Here is a 21,647-nt window from a genome sequence, read left to right on the forward strand (position 1 = left end):
GTAAACTACTTAGCTTGGATTGCAAAGGAAGTGATTTTCTAATTACGTATATACTCTGGTGTCTAATGATTGGTTTTTTGAAGTAATGAAGAGAGAGCCCTAACGACTCCTTGGTGCTCTGTTGTTTAAGAAAGACCATCTTTAGAGTAAGCAGACAACAGACAAAGAGTTTTGCAATTGAATTTTCAACACTGTTAATGTGCACGAGGATCGGCTTATTAAAGAGACAGGACGAGCCTCCCCTTGTGCGGCTGTTTTCTTTTTTTCTTTTTTTTTGCTGTTTTTCTTTTTTTTTTCTCACCTGGGGATCAGGTTGCCTTATTCATTCAACCAGGCACCAATCTACCCATATGCAAAAAATTGGAATAAAATGTCTTCAAGGGAACCTGTCATGTCGATTCATATATATATATATATATATATATATATATATATATATATATATATATATATATATATATAGATATATATATATATATATGTGTACATATATATATATATATATATATATATATATAGATATATATACTGTATATATATGTGTACATATATATATATATATATATATATATATATATATATATATATGTGTGTATGTATATATATGTATATAGATGTGTGTATATATATATATATGTATATATATATGTATATATATATATATATATATGTATATATATACTGCCCCCAATGTGTTTTAAATGATGCACTAACATGGTTTAAAATAAAACCCATGTACGTCTTAAAAAATACTTTATATATTTAAGTGGATGCAGTAAATACCTTAGGTTTTAGTCATAGGGGCTGTCACTCAAGTTCAGGCATGATGCATGCTTTTTTAACTTAGTCACGCCCCCAGCATTGTAATTGATTACATCACAGGTCCTTAACCATCACTTCTCTGCTGAGCTCCGCCCATTACGGTCACATGATCGTGACATGAACACAGGTCCTGCACAGCCACTTCTCTTTACTGATTACCAAAGGTCCTTGACTATCACTTTTCTACTGAGCTCCACCCACATGATCGTGATGTCAACACAGGTCAACACAGGTCCTGCACAGGTCCTGCACAGCCACTTCTCTCTTGTTCCTTCACAATCATTTCTCTGCTGAGCTCCGCCTATTATAGTTACATGAGTATGACATCAGCACAGATCTGGCACAACCATTTCTCCTCTGATGACTTCACTATCGGTTTTTCACTATCAATCTCTGCTGAGCTCCACCCATTACGGTCACATGACCGTGATATCAGCACAGACCCTGCACAAACACTTCTCTTCTGATGATTTCACCACAGGTCCTACATTATCACTTCTCTGCTGAGCTCCACCCATTATTCACATGATCGTGACAGCAGCACAGGTCCTGCGCATTCACTTCTCTTCTGATGATTGCCACAGGTCCTACATTATCACTTCTCTACTGAGCACTGCCCATTACGGTCATATCATCATGATATCCACACAGGTCCTGCACAACCAATTCTCTTCTGCTGATTGCCACAGGTCCTTCAGTTGAACCTAGATTGTAGGGGCTCCTTCCAAGTTAATGGGCATGACCAGCTTAGTTGGTGGGCATGGCGATGTTTCCTCCTATCCACTATAATCATGCAAGGCGAAGCCCTCACCTGCACACCCCCCACCTGGGGAATCTTACCCCAGACACCCACTTCTATAATAAACAACTCCATGCACACGTGGAAAAAGAATGTTTATTCCTTCTGTAAAACATTGCGCTGCATATTTAGCACCCACCATCACATAACAAATTACTTCATACCTGGAAGGAACCCATACATTCTAGCATCTACCCAGGTCCTTCACTATCATTTCTCTGCTGAGCTCCAGCCATTACAGTCACATGATCATGACATCAGCACAGGTCCTGTACAACTACTTTTCTTCTGATAATTACCATAGGTCCTTTTCTATCACTTCTCTGCTGAGCTTCACCCATTACAGTCACATGATCGTGATAGCTACACAGGTCCTTCACCACCACTTCTCCAATGTTGAACTTCGGAGAAATGTTCAGGACCTGTGTTGATGTCACGATCATGTGACCATAATGGGCGAAGCTCTGCAGAGAAGTGATGTTGAAGGACCTGTGGTAATCATCAGAATAGAAGTGGTGGTACAGGACCTGTGCTGATGTCATTATTATGTGACCGTAATAAGCGGAGCTCTGCAGAGAAGTGATGTTGAAGGACCTGTGGTAATCATCAGAATAGAAGTGGTGGTACAGGACCTGTGCTGATGTCATTATTATGTGACCGTAATAGGAGGAGCTCAGCAGAGAGGTGATGTTGAAGGTCCATAGAGGAGAGACGGAAGGCACTCACCAGAAATGCGGTAAAAAAAGCTGTTTATTCAACCATCAGGTCAAAGGGAAAAAGCGTGGAGAGGTGGGAACACACAATTGAACACACAATTTCTGGTGAGTGCCTTTCGTCTCTCCTCTATGGATATTGTGAATTGTGGTCTATTGGAATGAGCACCGAGGCCAGCATGCAATGGAATTTATTGCCATATAATGCGTGTATAACCCTGGAAGAAGAAGGATTAAGCGGTTAGCTCGCTGAATGGTGCCAGTGTTTCCTCCTTTTTCTTAAGTGATGTTGAAGGACCTGTGGTGTAATCAATTACAATCCTGAGGGGCGTGAATATGTTAAAAAAATAATCATGCCTGAATTTGAGTGGTAGTGACTGATCCCAAAAAAAGTGCCTCCCCTATGACTGAAACGTTAAAGCCAAATGGTGCAAAAAAACAAAAAAACAAACCCAATTCTATAAATTAATTTATAACCCCAAATACATACATTTAAGTAAAAACCCAAAGACAAACTCCTTTAATTTGCATTCTAATACATTCCTATGGACATGCTGCCACTGGTTAGAACATAACAGTCTTTGGTGCAATTCCAGGTATTTAGATGTCGTTTTATGCTGCCATTATAATAGCATGGTTAAATACATTTACAGTTGCAAGTTTGGGATATTTGAAAGGGTTGTCTGGTGAAAAGATGATATTATCATAGATAGTTGATAGGGTAAAGATCGTGGTGGTCTGAACACTGGGCCCGGCATTGATCGGTAGAACGGAGCACTTTTAACCGCATGTGCGATCTGCTGTCCATTCATTCTTTATGGAATTGCTGGGCTTTTCCGTCCCTAGAGAGCATGAATGGAGGGGCAGGCAACCTTTCCATTCTAACGGAGATGAAAGTGCTCCAATTTCCTAATACGTCCCAGCGCTTGGAGGACCTATGGCAATATGAGTGGTTTTTGCACCATACTTGTCAAACCGTTGGTATTGTTGCCCAAGACCAGTCCTCAAGAGCCACCAATATTGCATGTTTTCGGGATTTCCCTAATATTGCACAGGTGCTGGAATCATCACCTGTGCAAGTGATTAAATTATCACCGTGGTGCAATACTAAGGAAATCCTGAAAACATGCAATGATGATAGCACTTGAGGGCTGGACTTGAGGAACACCGGTCTAGAAGATGACCTGGCATTCTGTTGGATTGGGAGAGTCAGCACTTGCCCCACTTGTCCCTAATGGGTTCAGAGGGCTCCTTTTTTGAGCAGGGTCCCTTTTGAGGGTTTAGAAGACCACCCCAGTGGCAATAAGCATTTATCACCATATGATCTGATCCTATAGCCACATTCGTGGAGGTCTACCGTATACATTTCCTTCCACCTCTTTCCAGACTTGAACCCCATCTGTTTGTCCTCAGTCACCCTGAGCCCAGTTAATTAACTGATGTAAAGCATTTCTTTAATTGAACCCAGATTCATTTGGGCGATTTCCAAAGCGAAGTCAAGGATGAGGCAAAAATGACAATTGGAAAACGTCAAATTTACAAGAGACATTAATCTCATCAGCGCGAGACCTTCACTCAAGTTAATACGAAGACACTGAAGACTGATAATATCAGGCATTGGTGGGTTTACTGGATGGTGAATGTGTCTCCTGAAACTGGTCAATTATAAACTTTTTGATCAATGCCAAGTTAGCTTTAATACTTGAGCAATGGTCTGTTTTGACTATGTAATTTTGTTTGACCGCTTGCAATGGCCATCGACATACCATATAGTGTAAAGCACATCTACACCCACGAATAGCCCCCAACTCTCTGAGCAAGGTAGGGCTGAGTGTTTGTGTCTAATGTGGCCAAGCTCATGATCAATCTGGTTTATTGTTTAGGACCCCACGTTTCTCGTTTCTTCACTTGATTGACCAAGAGGGCTCTAGCTCTGCAAATTAACAAATTGCTCAATTTTTATTTGCAGGGCCATAAGTTGGCATGGATGTCCGTTGACTGACAGACCCTCTAATGAGTTGTCTGAGGTTTGGTACAAAGGACTTTTATGGGTCAAATAAAATAAGCTTGGTGGGGTTTTGTCTGACTTCTGGATTGCATATATGGCAAAAATGAGGCTGTTCCCTGCCAATTGTGTCGTAGGCATCCGTCAAGCAGGTTTATATGGGGTAGACAACCTCTATGTGAGCCCTGCTGGTGTCTACATTGATCTTGATTGGGGGCGTAGATTGGAAACCAAGTTGACCTAAAGGTTCCTTTTGGCTCGTATGAGAAGACCAATACTATTACTTATTCGTGGTTGTTGGGGGCCCTGCTGTAGGTTTTGCATTGAGGTCCATGAGCTTCAAGTTAAGCCCGCTTTACACGCTACAAGATATCTTACGATGTGTCGGCGGGGTCACGTCGTAAGTGACGCACATCCGGCATCGTAAGGTATGTTGTAGCGTGTGACAGCGACGTGCAATTGCGATTGAATGAAAAACCGTTCATCGCATGCACGTCGTTCATTCCTGACGAATTGAACGTGAGATTGTTCATCGGACCCAGGGTAGCGCACATCGCAGTGTGTGACACCCCGGAAACGATGAACAGATCTCACCTGCCTCCTGCGGCTCCCGGCCCACAATACGGAAGGAAGGAGGTGGGCGGGATGCTTACGTCCCACTCAGCTCCGCCCCTCCGCTTCTATTGGCCGGCTACTGCGTGACGTCGATGTGACGCCGAACATCCCTCCCACTCCAGGAAGTGAACGTTCGCCGCCCACATCGAGGTCGTATGGTAGGTAAGTATGTGTGATGGGGGTTAATCGTATGTGCGGCACGTTCAACAAATTGAACGTGCTGCACATATGATGGGGGCGTTGCAAATCGCATACGATATCGTATGTGAAATTGCAACGTGTAAAGCAGGCTTTACATCATGACTTGGTGTTTATATTCATCTTGATTGGAAACCAAGTTAACCTAAAGGTTCCTTGTGGCTCGTATGAGAAGAGCAATACTATTACAGACCCATGGTTGTTGGGGGCCCTGTTGGAGTTTTTTCATTGGGGGCCCATGAGCGTCGAGTTACACCATGACTTGGTGTCCATATTAATCTTGATTGGGGGCATAGATTGAAAACCAAGTTGACCTGAAGGCTCCTTTTGGCTCGTATGAGAAGACCAATACTATCACAGACCCGTGGTTGTTGGGGTCCCTGTTGGATATATTGCATTGGGGACCATGAGCTTCAAGTTACGCCGTGACTTGATTTGGTAACTGGCTGTCAGCCTTCACCCTGTCCTATTTCTTTTTAGATTGTTGTCTAGAAGGACTGTGACAATACGCCACTAGGTGTCACTAGAAGCTACTAGAGACAGTGAAATCAAACACACCGGTGGTCAGAAGCCAGGAAGTCAGATAAGGTGCACAGGGAGCGAGAAGAGCTGAGGTCAGGGTACAAGCCATAGGTCAGAAGCCAGAAAGTGAGATAAGGTACACGGGTAATGAATGGAGCTGAGGTCAGGGTAAAAGCTAGATGTCTGAAGTCAGGAAGTAAAATAAGGTATACAGGGAGCGAGCAGAGCTGAGGTCAGGGTACAAGCCGGAGGTCAGAAGCCAGGAAGTCCGATAAGGTACAAAGGGAGCGAGTGGAGCTGAGGTAAGGGTACAAGCCGGAGGTCAGAAGCCAGTGGGATACCGTCAGGGGCATGGGCAGACAAGGGTAACAAAAGTCCAGGGTAGGGAGGCAAAATCAGAATAACAAAACTCACAGGAGCCAGAGAACTCACTGCGGAGCAGCAACTACGACTGGTAGCGTTCCTGGTGAAGTTGCTCTCTAATGAAGCCTAGCACCCCCCGGAACGAGGTGCCTAAACACAGGTCTCTCCCCGCACCAGCGCAGAACCCGAAGGCTGAGAAACAACCCGTCACCTGGAGCATAATACAGAACATTGACTCTGCTGGAGAGCAGAGAACCGAGGATCATGACTAGGACCATAGGAAGGATCTAGATGGCAGTAGAAAATAAACACTACTTTGGGCCAATAATATGGCACTTCGTGGGCCACGTCTGAGTCAACTGAAATGTCAACCCAGATTTTTCGAAGTATGTTGACTTTTTGGTCCTCTTTAGCTTGACAGAAACGTCTTTGCTGGGGTGGCATGAAATGCTTCTCCGTAGGTAGCAGGACACGAGTCCTTGACGTTCCATAAAAAGTTACACTTAGCCAAGGATTTATTCCGAGGCTGAGTTGAACTAGTAGTGAGTGATCTGAGACCCATAACCAAAGTAGCATGCTGTCATAATTAGGGGATTGAGTTATTTAACATGGTACTTTAAGAAGCTGCAAATTAGCATGACTGGGCATGAAGTGCCCATCTGGGTATTTCTTTAGCAAGTGATCAGATGAGACAAAAGGCAGAAACGTCTCTCACAGCCCAGAGAAGCTTTCTCTCGGCACCAACCCATTAACCGGCAATTCCCTGCCCGAGCGCGAGCTGCAAGGAATCATGGGGTTTTCTGCGCACATTATGCATCGGGACAAGAATCCCTATAATTGTGTCAATTGGCCGCGGCTGCCACAAGACCTGCGGATTTTTTTGGATTTTTTTATTATTTTTTTTAATGGATCCAATTGTACAATCTAGTGAATTCCTCACATCATTGTCCACGCGGATGAGGATTAATAACCTCCTCATTGCTGTGAAATTACAGGCTTCATCATAATTTAGTGAACACTGTACATAATTTGCAGAAGGCTGGGGTCTATTTAGGTCTATTTAGTTTTGCATAATCAGACAGCGGAGACGGGTTCAGAGTCTTTGTAGCCGGTGATTGCTCTAGTGTTTCACTCTTGATTTTGGGTTAGAAAATGGATTCTCTCTATCGTTAGCACGGAGGCTTGTAATTACAATGGCTCCCAGGCGCCGGAGTCACAACCTGTGCCGCCCGTAGCATGATGGTTGTCAGAAATTTTGCCGAATATTTGCACACAGTTCATTAATCCGCCGTCATTTCTTAATATTTTCCCCGGTCTTTATGCAGATGTCCAGAAAAATGATCTAAAATGATGTGTGCGATGGATGGAGCGATATAGATAGGATTGGATGGATGAACTAGAGATGGATGGAGATATGGATGGATGGAGCGATATAGATATGATTGGATGGATGGAGATATGGATGGATAGAGGGATATAGATAGGATTGAATGGATGAACTAGAGATGGATGGAGATATGGATGGATGGATGGATGGAGCGATATAGATATGATTGGATGGATGGAGATATGGATGGATGGAGGGATATAGATAGGATTGGATGGATGGAGATATGGATGGATGGATGGATGGATGGAGCAATATAGATAGGATTGGATGGGTGGAGATATGGATGGATGGATGGAGCGATATAGATAGGATTGGATGGGTGGAGATATGGATGGATGGATGGAGCGATATAGATATGATTGGATGGGTGGAGATATGGATGGATGGATGGAGCGATATAGATAGGATTGGATGGATGAACTAGAGATGGATGGAGATATGGATGGATGGAGCGATATAGATATGATCGGATGGATGAACTAGAGATGGTGGAGATATGGATGGATGGATGGAGCGATATAGATAGGATTGGATGGATGAACTAGAGATGGATGGAGATATGGATGGATGGATGGAGCGATATAGATATGATTGGATGGATGAACGAGAGATGGATGGAGATATGGATGGATGGAGCGATATAGATATGATCGGATGGATGAACTAGAGATGGATGGAGATATGGATGGATGGATGGAGTGATATAGATATGATTGGATGGATGAACGAGAGATGGATGGAGATATGGATGGATGGATGGAGCGATATAGATAGGATTGAATGGATGAACTAGAGATGGTTGGAGATATGGATGGATGGAGCGATATAGATATGATTGGATGGATGAACGAGAGATGGTGGAGATATGGATGGATGGATGGAGCGATATAGATAGGATTGGATGGGTGGAGATATGGATGGATGGATGGAGCGATATAGATATGATTGGATGGGTGGAGATATGGATGGATGGATGGATGGAGCGATATAGATAGGATTGGATGGATGAACTAGAGATGGATGGAGATATGGATGGATGGAGCGATATAGATATGATCGGATGGATGAACTAGAGATGGTGGAGATATGGATGGATGGATGGAGTGATATAGATAGGATTGGATGGGTGGAGATATGGATGGATGGATGGAGCGATATAGATATGATTGGATGGGTGAAGATATGGATGGATGGATGGATGGAGCGATATAGATAGGATTGGATGGATGAACTAGAGATGGATGGAGATATGGATGGATGGCTGGATGGAGCGATATAGATATGATTGGATGGATGAACGAGAGATGGATGGAGATATGGATGGATGGAGCGATATAGATATGATTGGATGGATGAACGAGAGATGGATGGAGATATGGATGGATGGAGCGATATAGATATGATTGGATGGATGAACTAGAGATGGATGGAGATATGGATGGATGGATGGATGGAGAGATATCGATATGATCGGATGGATGGAGAGTTTAATGTCAGATAGATGGATACATTGATATATAAATATATGTTTAATTCATTGATTGGTTTGTAGGTACAGTACAGACCAAATGTTTGGACACACCTTCTCATCTCTAGAACAACTGTTAAGAGGAGACTTTGTGCAGCAGCCTTCATGGTAAAATAGCTGCTAGGAAACCACTGCTAAGGACAGGCAACAAGCAGAAGAGACTTGAGTCCAAATTTGAGATCTTTGGATCCAACCACCGTGTCTTTGTAGAAAAGGTGAACAGATGGACTCTACATGGCTGGTTCCCACCGTGAAGCATGGAGGAGGAGGTGTGATGGTGTGGGGGTGCTTTGCTGGTGACACTGTTGGGGATTTATTCAAAATTGAAGGCATACAGAACCAGCATGGCTACCACAGCATCTTGCAGCGGCGTGCTATTCCATCCGGCTTGCGTTTAGTTGGACCATCATTTATTTGTCAACAGGACAATGACCCCAAACACACCTCCAGGCTGTGTAAGGGCTATTTGACTAAGAAGGAGAGTGATGGGTGCTACGCCAGATGACCTGGCCTCCACAGTCACCAGACCTGAACCCAGTCGAGATGGTTTGGGGTGAGCTGGACCGCAGAGTGAAGGCAAAAGGGCCAACAAGTGCTAAGCATCTCTGGGAACTCCTTCAAGACTGTTGGAAGACCATTTCCGGTGACTACCTCTTGAAGCTCATCAAGAGAATGCCAAGAGTGTGCAAAGCAGTAATCAAAGCAAAAGGTGGCTACTGTGAAGAACCTAGAATATAAGACATATTTTCAGCTGTTTCACACTTTTTTGTTAAGTATTTCATTCCACATGTGATAATTCATAGTTTTGATGCCTTCAATGTGAATCTACAATTTTCACAGTCCTGAAAATAAAGAAAACTCTTTGAATGAGAAGGTGTGTCCAAACGTTTGGTCTGTACTGTGTATATAGACAAAAATATAAATATAGTCATGGCCGAAACTGTTGGCACCCTTGAAATTGTTCCAAAAATGTAAGTATTTCTCACCCCAAAATATTGTAATTACACATTTTGTTATACACATGTTTATATCCTTCGTGTGTATTGGAACAACACAAAAAAAACAGAGAGTAAAAGGCAAATTGGACATAATTTCAAACAAAATTCCAAAATTGTTGTACCCCTCAACTTAATATTTGGTTGCACGCCCTTTGGAATAAATCCCTTCCATCAGTCGCCTCCTATACCCGTCCACAAGCTTCTTCCTCCTCTCACCTGGAATCTCGGACTCTTCTTTGTAAAGGTCTTCCGGTCTCTCATATCTGAAGGCGACTTCTCTTCTCCCAACAGCAATTTTAAGATCAGGGGGTTTAGATCTGGACTCATTGCTGCCACTTCAGAACTCTCCAACGCTTTGTTTCTATCCATTTCTGGGGCTTCTTGAAGTGTTTGGGGTCAGTTGCCCTGCTGGAAGACCCCTGACCTAGGACTATACCCAGCTTTCTGACACTAGACACTACATTGCCACACAAAATCCTTTGGTAATCTTCAGATTTCATGATGCCTTGTACACAGTCAAGGCCCTCAGTGCAAGAGGCAGCAAAACATCTCTGACCTCCACCTTGTCTGACTGTAGGTCCTGTGCTCTTTTCTTATTTTCTTTGTAGGCCTCATTTTGTTTTCGTTAAACAGTAGGATGATGTACTTTACCAAAAAGCTCTATTTTGGTCTCATCTCATCACAAGATGCTTTCCCAGAAGGATTTTGGTTACTCAAGTACAGTCTAGTTTTTTTATGTCTCCATGTCAGCAGTGGGGTCCTCCTGGGTCTCCTCCATAGTTTTTCATTACATTCATATGTGGACAGATAGTTCGCGCCGACACTGATGTTCCCTGAGCTGCAGGACAGCTTGAATTTACTTAGAATTGATTGGGGAACCAATCAAGTATATATATATATATATATATATATATATATATATATATATATATATATATATATACAACAATAAACACAAAACAAGGACACAACCACAAAGACAACAACAACTGGTAGGTGACACAATTATACTGCCAAGTAAATGAGTAGAATCTAAGAGGCACGCACATTAATTAACTATAAATGCAGCTAGCAATAAAGTGCATGTGCGATAGCCAGCAAACTGTGCATAAAAGAAAACCAGGGTGTCAGGCTGCCACTCGGGGGAGCTGGAGTTCTGCAGGGAAAGACACTACATGGAGCTGAATAAGCAAGGAGTGGAACTCACAGTGTGTGCTGGTGCAGTGCCTTGTAGCATCAGCCGGAAAGCAGAAGCGGGAGATGGTCGGGCAGGCCGGGTCATACACAATACGGGGAGAAGGAAGACCGGAGGAACGAGCAGAGGCGGGGTCGAGGTCAGGCCGAGGTCAGTACTAGAGGAAGCAACCGAGTTGGGAGGTAGGAGAGGGGGGAACAACCGGGGTTATTGTGGGAAAGGAGGGGGGACAGAGGAATGGCAGAATGACTAGGGGACAGAACACAGCCAGAGACCGAGGGCAGAGAGAGGGGACAGATCAGGATCACACTTACAGGGACCAGCAATCACAGGCAAAGCAGCGCTAAGCTTATAGTCGGCACTGGTTCACCGGAGATGACAGTATTTAAAGCATCCAAGCTCCGGAAGTGAGGTCCGGGAGAGGGGTCCGCCCCCTAGCCATGTGAATGGGGAAGCGAAACCGTGACACAGGGCCTGGCTAAAAATGTAAATTAGAACGTATATAACCCTAAAAAGGTAGGAACATTAGAGCAAGTAAAGAAACCACATGATATACAGAGGTTCATCCACCAATGCACAATCAAATAACGTTTCGCCGATGGCTTCTTCTGGGGGCTAATAAAGCATTATGGTTTTTTACTTCCTTTGTCCTGTACATTATTGTTTTGACCTTTTGCACACTACTTTATATGTCTCTGTGGGTGATAATACTTGGTTTGTACATTAGATCTGTGTTTTAGAGAAGTTTGGATCGTTGAATCTATGAATATTCCGCCTGTTCTGATGATTAAGTAATTGGTGGAGTTTGGAATAGTCCTGATATATAAATAGTGATATTCGCCAGTCACGGATGATGCCTGGAAACGATGGATCTTTTATGAATGTTTTATAAGTCAATTAAAATAGCTTCAAGAGCTGGTTACATCTAATGAAGAATGGACTCTGCGTTCTGACCACACCAGACGGGGCCAGAGGATAATAACCGGAGGTCCCCGGGGGCACGCAGCTGATGGGCTTTATTTCTTATTTAGTGCCCGCTCACACTGGCATGCATGTCTGTAGGAAGTGTTCACCGAGGTGACCCGCTGTGCCCCACGAATATGAGCTAGTGCCGATAAATAGTCATAGCTATCAGATCAAATGTGAAAGAATGTTCTAGAACAAGACTCTAGTCCGGGCTTTAATCTTGAAGTGAGACTGACAGCCAGGATATCTATTAGTAAAGCCTGAGGTATGAGGCACCCAATGCCTCGTAATTCAGGAAACGGCTAAGTTGTCATCCATGTGCCTTTCATTATATGAGAAATAGGAAAATAAAAGTAGCACTGGTTATGCAAAGCCTCGAAGGTCAGCACCAAACCTTTTTGTATACAAAACCCCCAAAAATAGGGGCAGCAGTAAAAGTTGCAGAAATCTCATGCACGTGAAGGAGGGTGCCGAGCCCCAAGCCGCTCCGGCACCGAACTGCTTCGCGAAGAAGACTCTACGGGTGGGATGCATGACACTTACTGTTCTCTTCAGGCCGGTGTCCATCTCCCTGGCAGTTGTCGTCATAGACCATTGGTACCACACTCAACGGCAGAGTTCGCTTAGCCAACCAGAATCGTTCACCTTTATTCTTCACCCCTTTATGACAGACATGGGCTTCCTTTCTCTCAGTGGGCGGTACTACTCTTCAACCCGACCCCGCTATCTTAGATCTCGTCCCCAAGCTCCTCGGAGTTTGTGCTTCCTTCCCCCTATCTCCGTTCTCCTATATCTGATTCTGGCCCCCGTCTGCTCTTTAGCCGGACGACTCTCTAAGCCCGTCAGGGTGAGCCGTAGGCTCCGGACCTTTTGAGGTTGTCTCAGGGTTCACTGACTGTCCCTAGCACCAAGACCACATCTTCTCATGCTTGAACCCTATTTCCTACTGGTCCCCTCTCGAGTGGCAACAACACAACGTGTGAACATAGCCTTAGTCTGGGAATTTAAAAGGGAATCTAATCAGACCCAGCTCAAAATATCAGATCCTTTCTCAAGCAATGAGATACAGGTGGATGGATGGATAGGGGGATGGATGGATGGATGGATGGATGGATGAGAGAAATATTAGATATCGGTACATTATTACCAAAACTTGTCCTTTATAACAATCCCGGTGTGCTTTCTTTTACAGAGCGGGTTCCAGTCCAGTGTATACCTCCATCAAACTGACCTCCGATTGCAAGATCTACAGGTGGGTCCCCAATATGCCATGTGACTTGTCACCCATGGACCCTCCTCACTATTGTGTTATACACTATGTGTTCACCTTATACTCAGTGTCTTGTTGACCCTTTATGTATCATGGATTGATGCCATTACTCTGAGCCAATCAGATATAATAGGCAGTGAGAAGGCGAGGAGGGGGATGCAGCTGCAGTCAGAAAGCTGGAGGGGTCATGTTACAGTACACCTGAGACAGGGAGACTGTAACATGACCCTTCCATCTCTCTCACTGCAGCTGCATCCCCCTCCTCGCCTTCTCACTGCCTAGTATTTACTGTTTCTTTTTTGGATGGGTTTGTGAATAATCGGTGCTTCCTAATAATTATATTGAGGACACATTCCCATGTGTGCAGGTGGTCAGTAATATTACAAGTGCACGACTGATAATGGCGCCTCTTCTCTGTCTCTTCTCCAGTGATGATTATCCGTGTCTGCATTCACCGCTTCCCCGTACAGATGGATCTGAATGTTTGAGTTTACAGGCCGGGTAAGTCTGATTTTATATAACTTTACTCCATTGTATTAGATCATCCCTATGTCCACGTGACAACTACGCCGTCTACTCCGTCACTGGAGATCCCGATGTCCACGTGACAACTACTGCGTCACTCCATTGTTGGCGTTCCAGACTCATTGCCTTCTGCTGAACCCTGACGAGTGTAGTCAGCAACATTCTGCTCAAAAAATACATTATTTCCTTGCTAATTCCTAACACTAAGTCTTTTAAGACTTCCCTTCATTGTCCTGGAGAATCAGTCGCCCTCTTGTCAATACGTAAGAGATCATTCTACTGGTGGTGTCCGGTAGTCCTCAGTCAGCGCTGCCTGTCAATCCACCCCAGCCCTCTTCTCAGTACATGGTTAGAAGGTGTCCAAATCCTGGTCTCCTAGGTCTCTCCCGTCCCGTCGTCTTATTTTTCCTAATGAGATTATACATTGTATATCGTGTATTCTACCATTTATAATATAAGGTTGGCCGGTGGACACAGGCTACGGTGGTCTTCTCAAACTCTCCAGGCAAAAATCTTTCCAGAATCCCTAATACAGATTTGAATTCTTGAAACCCCCAAGAATTGAGGTCTCCTTGTAAGAACCTTTGGAAAATGTCGTTCCAAAATGTCCGGGAGGTTCCTCCTGGAGCAAGAGGATATCTTCCAAACTCTTGGATGAGGTCACAAGATCCCTGAGGCACCTCAATAGCTTCCCAGATGCACATTTATTAAGCAAGAACTGGGACTGACCTATGTATTGGGAGCAGGGTCACGAAAAACTTTGGTCATGCGCTCAACAGTTTTGTACATTTGTCAGAAAGTTGTCAACTTTGTCTAAAACTAAAGGGTCTCCGATACCTGATGGGCAGTGTATCTACACTGGTGCATGGGTCAGAATGAGTAGAGGAACATCAAAACATGCTTTAGTATTCTCATACAGCCTTTTCTTCACCCACAAGTGTTGGATTGGGTTGAGGTCTGGGGACTGTGGGGACAATCCAGCTCCTCTACGTCATTATGGAACCATTTCTTCTCTAGTCCCGACCTATGCTTCGGGTCGTTGTCCTGCTGGAACACTATGTCGTCTTATTCATAGCCATAGTACTCTAGTGTATGAAGTAACCCCTTTTGTAGTGCACACACATATAGCTCAGCATTGAGACCACCAGCCATCCTGATTGAGTATTCAACGCCTTGGGCTGTGAAACAACCCCTCTCACTATAACAAAGCATACGAGCTGCCTCCACTGCCGGGTATCACCAGACTTGATAGACCTTGAGGTGAGACGACTTATTGACTCCGATATTTTCCCTGGACGTCACCTCTTGACTTTTAAATGGATGAACAGACTTCATTTCATTTTCTATTTAAACTGTCACAGCCTCACATGATGCAGTTTGGCAATCTTCTTGGCCAAGAGACTGGTATCGATGAGCTGGATGATGTTGTTTCTCTTTTCTTGCGAATCTTCTTCATGGCTGTCCCTCAATTCAAACCTGTGACTTTCCGCTTGGGAGTCAACCTAGTAACTCACTGAGATATTAGTGAATGTGAGAACAGGTTGTAATTTGTAGTATACAGGAAAAAAAAGATTTTTCCGCCACCAGGAGCAAAACAGTAACAATGCAGTGACATGACAAGAATCTGCATAACTAATCATATGCTGAAAAGTTGGCAATCAAATTTCTATATGAGATAGCCAAGATGATTCTCTATAAAATTAAGGTCGTCTTATGCTCAAAGCTGTAGTGGATGGTTAGATAAGGGGCCTGAAAGTCACACATTCAAAACATTGTTACCCTTTTGCTTGTCAGTGTATCTCCCCAGTTTAAAAGACAGAAAAGAGGAACACACGTAACAATGTTCAGTTCTTTTTGTGTTCACAAACATAAAAATAGGGCCCCTTAGTAAAGCCCCTTAATGTTCCTGTCAACTAATATATACTATATTGTATTTCAATATTCTTTTTTTTTATGTCCCAAAGAAGCCTTTCAACACATAACGCTGTCTCCATAGTGCATCCCCCCACAAAGTATGATGCCTCTCCACACATTGGAATGCCTACACAGTGCCGCTCTCACAGTATGATGCCTTGCCCCTACACAGTAGGATACCCCCACATCACCCATCACATAGTATGATGCCTCCCCAGTGCCCCTCTCATAGTATGATGTCCCTCTAAGACTATGAAGACTGCACAGTGCCCCTCACACAGTAGGATAGCCCCACATCACCCATCACATAGAATGATGCCTTTCTAGTGCCCCTCTCATAGTATGATGCCCCTCAAAGTGTATGAAGACTGCACAGTGCCCCTCACACAGTAGGATACCCCCCACAGTGCCCCTCACACAGTAAGATACCCCACAATGCCCTTCACAGAGTAGGATACCTAAACAGTGCCCATCACACAGTAGGATACCCCCAGGTCACCCATCATGTAGTAGGATTCACTCCCGGTGCCCCTCTCATAGTATGAGGTCCCTCAAATAGTATGAAGACTGCAGAGTGCCCCTCACACAGTTGGATACCCCCACATCACCCATCACATAGTATGATGCCTCTCCAGTGTCCCACACATAGTATGATGCCCCTCAAAGAGGATGAAGACTGCCCTTCACACAGTAGGATACCCCCACATTACCCATCACAGAGTATGATGCATCTCCAGTGCCCCGCACATAGTATGATGCCCCTCAAAGAGGATGAAGACTGCACCATACTATGTGCGGGGCACTGGAGAGGCATCATACTATGTGATGGGTGATGTGGGGCTATTCTACTGTGTGAGGGGCAGTCTTCATCCTCTTTGAGGGGCATTAAACTATGTGATGGGTGATGTGGGGGTATCCAACTGTGTGAGGGGCACTGTGCAGTCTTCATACTCTTTGAGGGACTTCATACTATGCAATGGATGCTGTGGAGGTATCCTAATAGGTGAGGGGCATCATACTATGTGTGGGGCACTGGAGAGGCATCATACTATGTGATGGGTGATGTGGAGGTATCCAACTGTGTGAGGGGCACTGTGCAGTCTTCATACTCTTTGAGGGACTTCATACTATGCAATGGATGCTGTGGAGGTATCCTAATAGGTGAGGGGCACTTACCCAGTAGGATACCTCCACAGCATCCATTGCATAATACGCTTCACCAAAAGTGTCCCTTACACATTATGAAGCCCCCACAGTGCCATTCACACACTTAGATGCCCCCAAAGTGCCCCTTAGACATTATAATGCCACCTCATCCAGAATTTACTAAAAAAACAAAAATTCATCTGTTTAATTCCCTTGATATCAGACCTGTGCTACTTTATGCCGTGTGAGGCTCCAGTGATGTCTCACCTTCTGCGCCGGGTTGCAGAGGGCATGTACAGGTGAATGGTGGAGCAGGGAGCTGATGGTTCACTGCTCCACCATTGTATTTGACTGTATCTGTGTAGCAAAGGTGCAGATTAACTGTATCTGTGTAGCAAAGGTGCAGATAAATTTGAAGCTGGGACATATTATAGTTCCCAAATCTGTGACTGTCCCATTGGATCTGGAGGGATTGGGTGCATTTAGTAGGTAGCTATTTGGGTACGTTCATGTGCATGCGTGGCTCAGGAGCGGTGAGGAGCGCTCATATCCAGCCCTTTTGTAACACGCTGGTGAAGTCTCTCTTGTAGCTGACAACCACCGTGCACCTGACATGAGGTTAAGCCGCAATCTGCAGACTCATTACTCGGGGTCCTCTAGTTAACATGTCCAGCCGAAGACGTCGGCACCGCCGAGACATTTTGTGTCGAGCCTGGAAACGTAGAAGGGAGCGCGAGTCTGCAGACGATTGCCATCAAGAAGCTCGGGGAGGGAGCCGCGTGTAGATACCCTCTCCAGCGCGGGAATGATTTCAGAGTAGGTGGCAGAGACGGGGAGAGCGTTTTGTGCTGTCACTTCACAGAATGTCACCGCGCTAAAGAGATTTTGCCGTCTAGAAAATCACTTCCTGGATAGAAGCCGCTGCTGCTCCAACCTGATAGCATTATGCATCAAGAAATTAATTTTGCATCGTATACAATTTATGTGTCTTATGGGCCACCTTGTTTAAAAAACTGCTTACCTCCCGAAGATGAGAATTTCCCTGAGTCTGACTTACTTTTATTTTTGGCTTTTTTTCTTCCTCTCCGGCAGTCAGACTTGAATTTGCTGTTTTATTCTTACCTTCTTAGTAAAAATCCTTTTATCACACAATAGGTAATTTATATCCATTACAACCCTTTCAATCGTATTCAGCGAGCCTGTCAGTGCCTTTGGCACAGTAATGATTAATGTGATCTAATAATAGGCTGCCATTATAATACCTTAGTAAAACATGTACTAACATCCCATTCACATCTCCCGAATTCATAGCTTCCTATAACATTTGTGCTGAAAGACAGGATTACTGTTTTGTGGCGCTTCCCCCCCCCCCACCCACCCAATCCTTGCTACTCAGACGTAATGAAATTTACTATCGCCGGCCCTCGCTGCCAGCGTCGGAGGGGGGTAATCTCAACAGTAAGGTCTGCATTGCTATGGATCAGTATATTAACCCAGACACCTGACTGTTATGTAAGGGGGTTTATACGTTATTACATATTAAAACCTATATAAGTCGGCTATTATTTTACTCAATCCGATGGATTCTCTAGAACTCTGTAGACAGAACAGTGAAAAACAGTTTTAATGGTGCAAGGGGGTAGGCAATTGCCTAGGGTGGCATTGAGTAAGGGCGTCATTTCTAAATTAGAAATAAAGATTACAGTCAAAGGTTCGGGGGACAAAAAAAAATAAAGAATTTTCCATCCATTAAAACCTATATAAGTTGCTATTATTTTACTCAATCCGATGGACTCTCTAGAACTGTGTAGATGGAATGGTGAAAAACAGTATTAATGGTGCAAGGGGGTAGGCAATTGCCTAGGGTGGCATTGAGTAAGGGCGTCATTTCTAAATTAGAAATAAAGATTGCAGTCGACGGTTCGGGGACAAAAAAAAATAAAGAATTTTCCATCCATTAAAACCTATATAAGTTGGCTATTATTTTACTCAATCCGATGGATTCTCTAGAACTGTGTAGATGGAATAGTGACAAACAGTATTAATGGGTTAAAGAGTAAGGGCAGGTGGTAGGCAATTGCCTAGGGCGGCATTGAGTAAGGGTGTCATTTCTAAATTAGAAATAAAGATTAGAGTCGAAGGTTCGGGGGCGAAAAAATAAAGAATTTTCCATCCAATAAAACTTATATAAGTCGGCTATTATTTTACTCAATCCGATGGATGCTCTAGAACTCCGTAGATGGAATGGTGAAAAACAGTATTAATGGTGCAAAGAGTCAGGGCAAGGGGTAGGCAATTGCCTAGGGCAGCATTGAGTAAGGGCGTCATTTCTAAATTAGAAATAAAAATTAGACTCGAAGGTTCGGGGCAAAAAAATAAAGAATTTTCCATCCATTAAAACCCATGTAAGTTGGCTATTATTTTACTTAATACGATGGATTCTCTAGAACTCTGTAGACGGAACAGTGAAAAACAGTATTAATGGTGCAAGGGGGTAGGCAATTGCCTAGGGCGGCATTGAGGGAGGGCGTAATTTCTGAATTAGAAATAAAGATTAAAGTCGAAGGTTCGGGGGCAAAACAATAAAGAATTTTCCATCCATTAAAACCTATATAAGTTGGCTATTATTTTACTCAATCCGATGGATTCTCTAGAACTGTGTAGATGGAATGGTGAAAAACAGTATTAATGGTGCAAAGAGCCAGGGCAGGTGGTAGGCAATTGCCTAGGGCGGCATTGAGTAAGGGCGTCATTTTTAAATTAGAAATAAAGATTAGAGTCGAAGGTTCGGGGGCAAAAAAATAAAGAATTTTCCATCCATTAAAACCTATATAAGTTGGCTATTATTATTAGAGGGCCAGTATGCGCGCACATGTCTTAGGTGCACTCACGGGAACCTGGTGTGGCATGTACAGGGCCCGGGAGGGGAAGGAGGCAGCAGCACACGTGGATGGTGGGGGAGGACGTGACCCGGTCGGGGCGGTGAGTAAGTAGGCGTCTCTGCAGAGACACCGGCGCTAAACTATACACGGTGGGGCTTTCTTAAACCACTGCCATCATAGTCTGACCAGCTGCTGATTCCCTGGGTCCAGGGTCACCTTTAGCTCCTAGATTTGGCCACTTCATTTTTGGGCCCGAATTTAGCATTTTCTTAGTTTTATTGTGGCTGTATACATAGGCAGGGTCAGGGGGTTGGAGGAAAGGAAGAGCTGGTGATTCCGCTGACAAGATTCTAGTTTGAGGGGTGCCACATGGCTTATCTGACAGAAGACAATATAGAGGTGCCTGACTATAAAAATACCAGAAAGGTTGTTGTGATAGTTGTATTCTAGGATTGCTTTAATAATAGCAAGAAGATTGACTAATAGGTAGAGTTAGAGGAGATAGTGGGGCCTGTGTGCCGAAAAGGGACCAACAACCCTTTCTACTAGATCAAGCCAGTCCTGACTTGGACTCCTAGTGGAGAGTTGCCACCACTAATTTACAGCCTTTGTCTGAAAGCATATAGAGGTCTGTGACTCTCATTTATTCAGTGGAAATCACAAATATGGGGTCAACTTTCCACTGAAGATTGGGCTAACCCTTTTCCAGACCCTTAGTGAAATGAGTGCCCCATATGTACAATATTTTTTCCATTGAAATTAGTTAGTTGAGGTCTATCTTGAAGGAGGATATTTGCAGATTCCCATAATTCTCATTAATTCAATTAAACATATTCACATGCGTTCAACTCTCCACCAAACATTCGGTCAACCCAAGTCCAGATCCTCAGTGGGTGAACATATATTTGTAGACATTATCTGATAAGATGAATGCTTTTATGAAGTCTATCCAACATGTACTGTAGGTTCCCAAAACCCTCATTCATTCATTGGAAACCTTGTACAGTATATGTGGTCAACTCTCTTAGTCCAATCCATCGGTGGAGAGGTGATCTCCACAAAATTGCACTCAATCTTCACTGAAATTTAATATTAGTTGTAGCGAGGACTGTAGGTTCTCCTAAGTCATACTTCTTCAATGGTTTCCTTGAATTTAAAGGTTGGGCTGATTCTAGTCTAGACCTTTAATGAAGAGGTGACCAACACATATCTGTAGTCATTCTTCCTGGAAAGTAATGTCAGCTATAGTATCCTATAAAGGGGGAACTTGTAAGCTTTTGTATCTCTAGGTATTTAATAAAAGCCAACCATATGTAATCACATAAGATTGGATCAACTCTATGTTGCACCCTAAGTAGAAATTGGCCATTCTCTACTGAAATGGTCCCCCCTATGAAGGAGGGCACTTGTAGGTTTCCATAACAATAATCCATATTTATGTGGTCATCCCTCCAGTGAGGGTTGGCCAAGTTCTAGTTCCGGATCCTCACTTGAGAGGTGGTGTCCACATATTTGTAACCATGTTAGTTATAATACCCCCTCAGAGAGGGCATTTATAAGTTTCCATAACAATAGACCATATATATGAAGTCATCCCTCCAGGGAGGGTTGGCCAGGTTCTAGTTCCGGACCCTCACTGGAGAGTTGGTGTCCACATATTGTAGCCTTGTTAGTCACAGTACTCTCTGAGGGAGCGCATTTGTAAATTTCCAAAACAATAAACCATATTTATGTGGTCATCCCTCCAGTGAGGATTGGCCAAGTTCCAGTTCTGGACCTTTCCTGTAGAGGTGGTG

The 21,647-nt window shown here is 43.9% G+C and overlaps 1 protein-coding gene across 5 annotated transcripts in view; it reads left to right on the forward strand.

Moving 5' to 3' along the window:
- The window catches only part of ZNF536 (zinc finger protein 536), an 841,915-nt gene that overhangs the window by 134,386 nt on the left and 685,882 nt on the right, over positions 1-21,647 (forward strand). For all 5 annotated transcript variants that reach the window (XM_075326157.1, XM_075326158.1, XM_075326156.1 and 2 more), the window contains exons 2-3: positions 13,307-13,366; positions 13,814-13,885. The gene's annotated coding sequence lies outside the window, so the exon portion shown is untranslated. The remainder of the gene's footprint in view (positions 1-13,306; positions 13,367-13,813; positions 13,886-21,647) is intronic.

This window comes from Anomaloglossus baeobatrachus, chromosome 10 (assembly GCF_048569485.1).
Source record: "Anomaloglossus baeobatrachus isolate aAnoBae1 chromosome 10, aAnoBae1.hap1, whole genome shotgun sequence".
In the NCBI taxonomy this organism is placed as follows: Eukaryota; Metazoa; Chordata; class Amphibia; order Anura; family Aromobatidae; genus Anomaloglossus; species Anomaloglossus baeobatrachus.